The sequence below is a fragment of the Suncus etruscus genome, chromosome 4 (assembly GCF_024139225.1).
Source record: "Suncus etruscus isolate mSunEtr1 chromosome 4, mSunEtr1.pri.cur, whole genome shotgun sequence".
Lineage (NCBI taxonomy): Eukaryota > Metazoa > Chordata > Mammalia > Eulipotyphla > Soricidae > Suncus > Suncus etruscus.
Window position 1 is genome coordinate 73,520,056 of NC_064851.1, and position 7,987 is coordinate 73,528,042.

Below are 7,987 nucleotides of genomic sequence, written 5' to 3' on the forward strand. Positions count from 1 at the left end.
TCTTTTTCTTTTTCTTTTTTCTTTTTTGTATTTTATTAAAATACCTTGGTTACAAAACCCATAGATGAGTGAGACTATTCTGTGTCTATCTCTCTCCCTCTGACTTATTTCATTCAGCATAGTAGTTTCCTTGTTCATCATGTACAGGAAAATTTCATGACTTCATTTTTTCTGAAGACTGCATTGTATTCCAGTATATTTATATGTATGTATATGTATATATATGTATATTTATATATATATATATGTACTAGCTTTGGCAGCACATATACTAAAACTAGAACAATACAGAGAAGATTAGCATGGCCTCTGTGCAAGGATGACACGCAAATTCATGAAGCATTCCACAGTTTCTTTAGCCATTCATGTTTTGGGTTAAAAAAGAAATAAAAGTAAAAATCACTTACATCTATTTTTTAAATTTAATTTTATTTCTTTTTTAACCAAAAACTATTTTTACTAGTGTTCCTCTGTTTATTGATGTTAGAAAACAACTGACCTAATGGTATGGTCATATGTATATTGTACTTTTTCTTAAGCACACCATTTATTAAATATCAAATTTCCCTGAAAATTAATTTTAGCTTAAAATAAAAAATAGTGGCTAAAGTGATAGCGCAGTGGTAGGGCATTTGCCTTGCTGACCCAGGATGGTCCTAGGTTTGATCCCCGGTGTCCCATATGGTCCCCCAACCCAGTAGCAATTTCTGAGCACATAGCCAGGAGTAACCCCTGAGTGTGACTGGGTGAGGCTCCAAAACAAAACAAAACAAACAAAAATATATGAATTAACCCAGAATTATAAGTTATATAGTACTCCAAGCACAATTGTGATGCCTTAACTAAAAATTACATATGCTATATTCTGCACAGGGGTTTAAGATTAGGCAATCAATAAATGTAATTATTTTCTTCTTTTTCTTGGTTCTGAATAGGCTTTTGCTAGGATAAATTACATCTCAACATTTTATCACTTAATAATAACCTGTCTTTTATTAACATGTAATGAATAACCTATAAAGTGATTTACCTTAAAAAGTAATAGTTTTAAAAATATTGAATATTTTTCTTGATGCAGGCAATTTGGAAAGTTCCTTATAAATAATTATATGAAATGGATAATAGCTAATAGTCATCTGTTTTTATCAGAAGAAAGAGTGAGGCAAAGAAGTAAAATTATTTGCCAACCATTAAATAACTAGAAGTGTATTGGGTCAGGAGAGATAGCATTGAGGTAGGGCATTTGCCTTTCATGCAGAAGGACTGTGGTTCGAATCCCAGCATCCCATATGGTCCCCCGAGCCTACCAGGAGCGATTTCTGAGCATAGAGCCAGGTAGTCCCTGACTGCTGCCGGGTATGACTCAAAATTAAAAAAAAAAAAAAAAAGAAAGAAAAAAGAAAAAGTAAAAGAAGAAAAACTTTGTATTGAGAAAGGAACTATCAGTAAAACATGCAGATATTCTGCTTAAAACATTTGTATGCTAAATATAGCAAAGTTATTTCAAGCACTCAAGAAAACTCCAATGATGGGGCGGGAGCGGTGGCACAAGCAGTAAGGCATCCTAAACTAGGACTGACTGCGTAGATCCCCTGGCATCCCATATAGTCCCCCAAGCCAGGAGTGATTTCTGAGCATATAGCCAGGAGTGTCTCCGGGTGTGACCCAAAAGCCAAAAACAAACAAATAAAAAAATTCTAATGCAAAAATAAAATGCTCCTTCAAAAACTGAAAAATACTGAACAGAAACTTTCCGTGATAATATACACAGATTGCTAATGGACACATGAATAAAATGCTCACCGTCACAGAATATAGGGTAAATGTAAATTAGAACAACAATGATATGTCAATACACTCTGGGGAGATTATCTTATATAAGAAAGACTAGAAACAGTAACTGCTGGCAGGGATGTGGAGAAAAGGATTTTTATTCACTATTCGTGGAAATATAAACTGGTTCAGTACAAAAAACAACATAAAAATGTTTCCAAAATTTAAGAAAATACAGGATCAGAGAGAGGGTATAATGGGTAGAGTGAGTGCCTTGCATGTGGTTAACTCAGGTTCTTTTGTTGTTGTTGCTGTTGTTTGGTTGGCTTTGGTTTTGGTTTGGGGGCCATACCCAGTGGTGCTCAGGGGTTACTCCTTGCTCTGAGCTCAGGAATCACTCCTGGCAGGCTCGGGGAACCATATAGGATTCTAGGGATCAAACCTGAGTCTGCTGCAAGCAAGGCAAACTCTCCCCGCTGTGCTATTGCTCAGGCCCCAAGTCAACTCAGGTTCTATCCCCAGCATCACATAAATTCTCCTGAGTCCTGCCAGGAGTAATCTCTCATTACAGAGCCAGGATTAATCCCTAAACATTGTCAGGTGAGGCCAAAAAACCAAAGAACTAAAACGATTTAAAAGCTACCATAATATCCAGCAAGTCTGCAACCTGGAATTTCAAAGAACACAAAATTCTACTTTGAAAAGATACTTAAACAGCTGCATTCATAGATGTGTTATAGATCTTAGTTAGCTTATTTAAATAACCAAGTATTCCATGCATAATATGAATGGATAGTGAAGCAATATATTCTTTCTTACTTTCTTTTTTTTATTTATTGGGCCACATTCAGTGATGCTCAAGGGTTACTTCTGGCAAGGTTGGAGACCATAAGAGATGCTGGTTATTGAACCTGGGTTGGCCACCTGTAAGGCAAACATTCTACATGCTGTGCTATCACTCTGGCCCTAATACATAACTGGAGATTGCTCTACCCAAAGAACATGAAATCCTGTCATGAACTATTACATGGCTGAAAGAGGAGTGGAGTGGACCATGCTAATGAAATGTGAGAATGAGATAACTGAACATCAAATGATTTAATTTAGGTGGTAAAAAATGAAGCAATGTGAGGGTACAATGTCCAATGATTACAAACCCTTTGACTCAACACAGAACTCAGGTTTCCAAGAACACGAAGAGTGAAATTCAAGGGTCCAATAGATTATGGTATAACAATGGTGTGATATTAATTGTGCGTATGCTCTGATAACACATTGGGGCACAAAATGTAAATATTGCAATCTTTAAAAGTAATGTGACTGCAAAACATTAATTAAAATACATTAAGTAAGCAAAATGCATTTGTTAGTTTTGATAATATTTTGCTAACATTAATATTCTTCTAATTTCAATGTAGAAAAGGGGTAATTTTGCACCCTTCTTTTACTCTGGGTTTGGGCAGAGGTAGTAATAACTAATATCTTATGTGTAAATTACACTAGAAAGGCTGCTAAATATTCTGTAATAGCATAAAACAAACATTACTTGAATTCCATAATAAACAAATATTTTAAACAGCTAATTACAATTTACTCATCGAATCAATGCAATGGTGTTTGAAATGTATAACAAACACCCTGATTTTAAAAAGGAAAAAAAATTAATTCTGCAAAATTCAATAGGTAGCCTTATCTCTGACTAATATCTGTAACACATTCTTCATGATAAGTACTACTCAGTCAGAACACTTCATGATTGGCTAATGGGCTAGGCTTTCATTAAAGTTTTAGACAAAAATATATGAAGAACATTAGACAGATAAATAATTTGTCTTGGAAATATATAGTGTAAGATCAATAAATAAACATTCTTGTGATAACATTGTTTGAACAAAATATTCATTTTAAAGGGTTGACATCAGTATTCTGTTATAAAATATGGTACTCTATACAAATTTTGAAATGGGTTAAGTTTTATCTCCAAAGATATTTATACTGAACTTAATATTATTGGATGATTAATGTCTTAGGTGCACTGTAGTCTATTTTATAATGAAATATTTTATAGCTTTCTGAGTTTTTAATAATGATTTATCCATATAGTTAAAGAACAGATTTTCTTTTGTGTTACCTCTTAAGAAGCAAATTGTCTTTAAAGAAAGTAAAAGAAAGAATTTAGTATTCTCTTGTATATAATTTACATATAAACGTCTTAGGAATAATCAACATTTAAAAACTTTCAACTTCCTTAAAAATTTATAAGTATCTTCAGGTATATGCAGTGATCTCTTTGACAAATTGACATTCTTTATTTTATATTTTTGGTTCACACCTGGCAGCGCTCAGGGGTTACTCCTGGCTCTATGCTCAGAAATTGCCCCTGGCAGGCACAGGGGACCTTATGGGATGCTGGGATTCGAACTACCATCCTTCTGCATGAAAGGCAAACGCCTTACCTCCATGCTATCTCTCCAACCCTGACAAATTGACATTCTTATTTAAAAAATTATTTATACACAAGTCCATAAGAAGTTAATATTTTCCATTATTTTAAGTTAAAGATAATTGAATTATTGTAAGTATTTTTAGTATAAATAAACATCAGTAATTATGAATTTTAATTAGTCTTTCTTATCTGGTACCTTGCCTGTAGTAATAAAAGATGTATACCAAAATATTTGTTTAAATATACCACTGATTACTCAGTGTTAAAATGAAATAAATTAAGTTAAAAAAATTATTGCATTTTAACATCTAATAACATAAACATTGTTCTAAATTTGAAAACTCATTTTAAGTTATAACAGCAACCACTAAAGTGAAATAGAAAAACAAATATGGATGACATGATATTTATGCTTACAACCAATTGCTTTATACAATAGTTACACAAATATAAGTTTTATAAATAATAGTTTTTGAACTACCAGAAGCAAGTGTTAGAATTGCAATTACCTATGCTCCATTTATTAAAGCATACCCCACATTAGTCTTCTTAAAATTTTTATTGAAACCATTGTGATTTACAAAGGCCTTCATAGTTGGGTTTCAGGCATATAGTGGAAGTGAATTAAGGCAATTCCCACCACCATTGTTGACCTCACTCCATTAGTGTTCCCAGTGTGGATCCTATACCACCAACCTTAGTCATCTGGCCTGCCAGTGTAACAGGCCAATTTTAAGTTTAGATTTTTATAGTTTGGGTCTCCTGATTCTACTGTTGTTGAATTTGGCTTGGAAATTTAGCTGTGTCCTTTTTATCCCCCACCAATACATCTGGTCCACATTGCCTCTGGCCCCCATTCTCTTTTGATTCTTCAATTTTATAAAAAAAAATCAGAAATATGAAGTAAGACAAAGTAATTCATGTCCGAAGGTTCTATGAATAAAGGTGGGAGACCCTGTCTGAAGATAAAAAAAAAATAAAAAGGGGTAGCAGGATTTTTTTGCTTTGGTGCAGCAAATGTTGAGAAAATTGGAAAGAAAAACACCTCGACTTAAAAATGTGTTTTTAGGCCATAAAATATTCATAAATATTCTAACCATGAAACATCCTCTCATAAGACCAACTACAGATTCTTGTCATACTATTTGTCTAGCTGCAAGGTCTCTTTTTATATTCCCAGAAAAAGATCTCCTCAATCATGGTTGTTAAAGTCAGGAATACATAATTAGAGATCTTGTTTTTTGCATATATCCTATGTCAAAGCCAGAGTGTCAGGGTGCATCTTCTGATTTCATCTCACCATTAGGTGGCAAGGCAGGGAAACCTGCCCTGAAATCCCTAGCTGTCAAGGTGTCATATGTACCCACCCGGGAGCAAGTCAGTTCCAGGGTGGCATTAGAGCCTCTCTGGGTGGAAGTTTCATTCCAGGTGCTAGTGCAGAAAACTGTGCCAGTTACAAGGATGAAATCCAAGGTTTGGGGTTGGATGGTCAATGTCTTGTCAACTGAAGCCGAAGTCAAATCACTATGACAAAAGTTCAGGGTAAAATAAAGCCCCCACTGCAATAAAAAATGTATGAGTTATTATCTTTATTAGATAAGAATTTCTTTTAATATGTAAGATTTTTCCCATTGTAATGTTCCTATGCAAAAAGAAACAATGCCTCATAATACTACTGGTGCATATGGGGGTAAAAATACAAGCTAAACAATCGCTATAACCTGGTTTTAACATGAACTCCGATCCCATGAGAAACATATCTACTAGAATTTTCTACTAATTAGATCTAAAAAAGGATGGAAATAGCTACCTTTACATAATAAAATATACACTAAGAATTATAACTATTAAAGAAATACATCTAAAGAAATATAAAATGGAAATGTGCCTATCCATTTTAAGTCTTTTAAAATAGTCTGGGAGGAATATAAAATCCAGATCACTGTTTCAACCTGCAACATGGCCTTGTGGAATCTGAAAAACAGGCTTGTAGAAGTCAGGGGATAGGAAATGTCCTCGTGCTGAGGATCTCTCAAGAAATGAATTTCGTGACAGCAATATTCCATAGTGAAATGCCATGGCACAAACTTTTATGGGAGCTCAGCCCACCAGATGTATCCTCAGATTTTCCTGGTGGGGCGAACTGAAATAACTCCCACAGGGTTTCTCAAAAGGCCCACTGAGGGCGCCTTTTCCGTCTGCATGGATGATTGAGGAATTTCCGAAGAGATGCTTGGCATTACATTTTCGGTCATCTGGCTATCTCTCCTTTGTAAATCTCAGGCAAAATTGTGGCCTCTATCCAATAATTTGGCTCAGAAATTCTAGCACCAAAGATTTCAAGAGAACAACTTTTCTGGATAATATTTAGAACCTAGAAGTTAAGATAATGTTTTTTCTCCTTTTCAAAAATGTCCTTGCAGCTGAAGTTTCTGGTAATCAAGGGCAAAGCCAAATTACAGACTCTGGGCTATAATAGAGCCTAGCCCAGTGAAGATCAAGTTTTTAGATATTTCCTACTTCTTCATAATCTTTGTTTTGCATTTGAGGTTGTTTGTTAAAAACTGTCCTGATTCTGCACCTGTGACTGTTTTATCCTATAAAAACCCCTGTTTGGAAAATAAATTAGTCGCACTCTTGCCAGAAGATGTGTTGACCCTACATACTCTGTGTGTGGTCATCATTTCGACATATCCCGTTCAGCTGCTCATGCTCCCACTTTCTTCTCGTGAAGGACTCCACCCCACCTGAATTGCTGAGATCCAGGAGGACTGCAGCAGTGAAGGGAGGTGGCAGCTTCTTCCCAGACCAAGTTAAGGTGGACTGGGAAGTTGTCCTTTTGTTTTGGGAGCCTGTTTGCTGCTGGCTGGGGCAGGGGGAGGTTCTAGTTCCTGAGGAATTAAGAACTGATGGTAAAGAGGGTTAAAGAGGAAGAAATAAAAGATCAGGGTTGAGATGATAGAAAAGGATTTGTAAAGTGATAAGTAGAGGAGGGGGAAAGGATGGGTTTTATATATAACAGGAGCTATAGTAAAATACAGATTAGACAGATATAAAGGCATCTACCTCACTCACACACATACACACACATAGACACTAGACCAGGGGTCCTCAAACTTTTTAAATAGGGGGCCAGTTCACTGTCCTTCAGACTATTGGAGAGTCTGACTATAGTAAAAACAAAACTTATGAACGAATTCTTATGCACACTGCATATATCTTATTTTGCAATGAAGAAACAAAACAGATACAAATACAATATGTGGCCCACGGGCCATAGTTTGAGGACCACTGCACTAGACATTGAAGATTGATCTAAAGGTTGCAGTTGAAGAATTGACACAGGTGGAACAGGTCAGGGCAATTACAAAAAATAAGGCCAGCAAATTAGGGGAAGAGGCTATCCAATTCCTAGGCAAATCATCATGGTGAGGGTAAACTTTGCTGAAGAAAGGCTTTCAGGTTAGATTGTGCATGGAACATTCTTTTTTTCTCATAGAACATTCTTAAAGCAACATAATTTTCAAGTTTACAATACTAAGCAATATGGTAATGAGCACTTTAAGAGAAGTCTATCCTATGAAAATTGTCTACTTGGTTTCAAGCACCCAGGTTCTTTGCCTGAAAGCAAAACGTTGTGATGATTGGAAGTTGATGACCAGGCTGGTGACGAAAACCAGAATCTCCCACATACTTTTGTTAAGTGCACCACAGGTCATTAGAATATTGAACAGCATTGAAAAAAATCTAGTATTTATTCTTTCCACT

General features: G+C 35.4%; 1 non-coding gene across 1 annotated transcript; it reads left to right on the forward strand.

Moving 5' to 3' along the window:
* Positions 1–247: 247 nt before the first annotated feature.
* LOC126007387 (U6 spliceosomal RNA) lies at positions 248–354 on the forward strand. Its single transcript, XR_007494963.1, has one exon. It is a non-coding gene; the product is annotated as a U6 spliceosomal RNA (small nuclear RNA).
* The last annotated feature ends 7,633 nt before the right edge of the window (positions 355–7,987 follow it).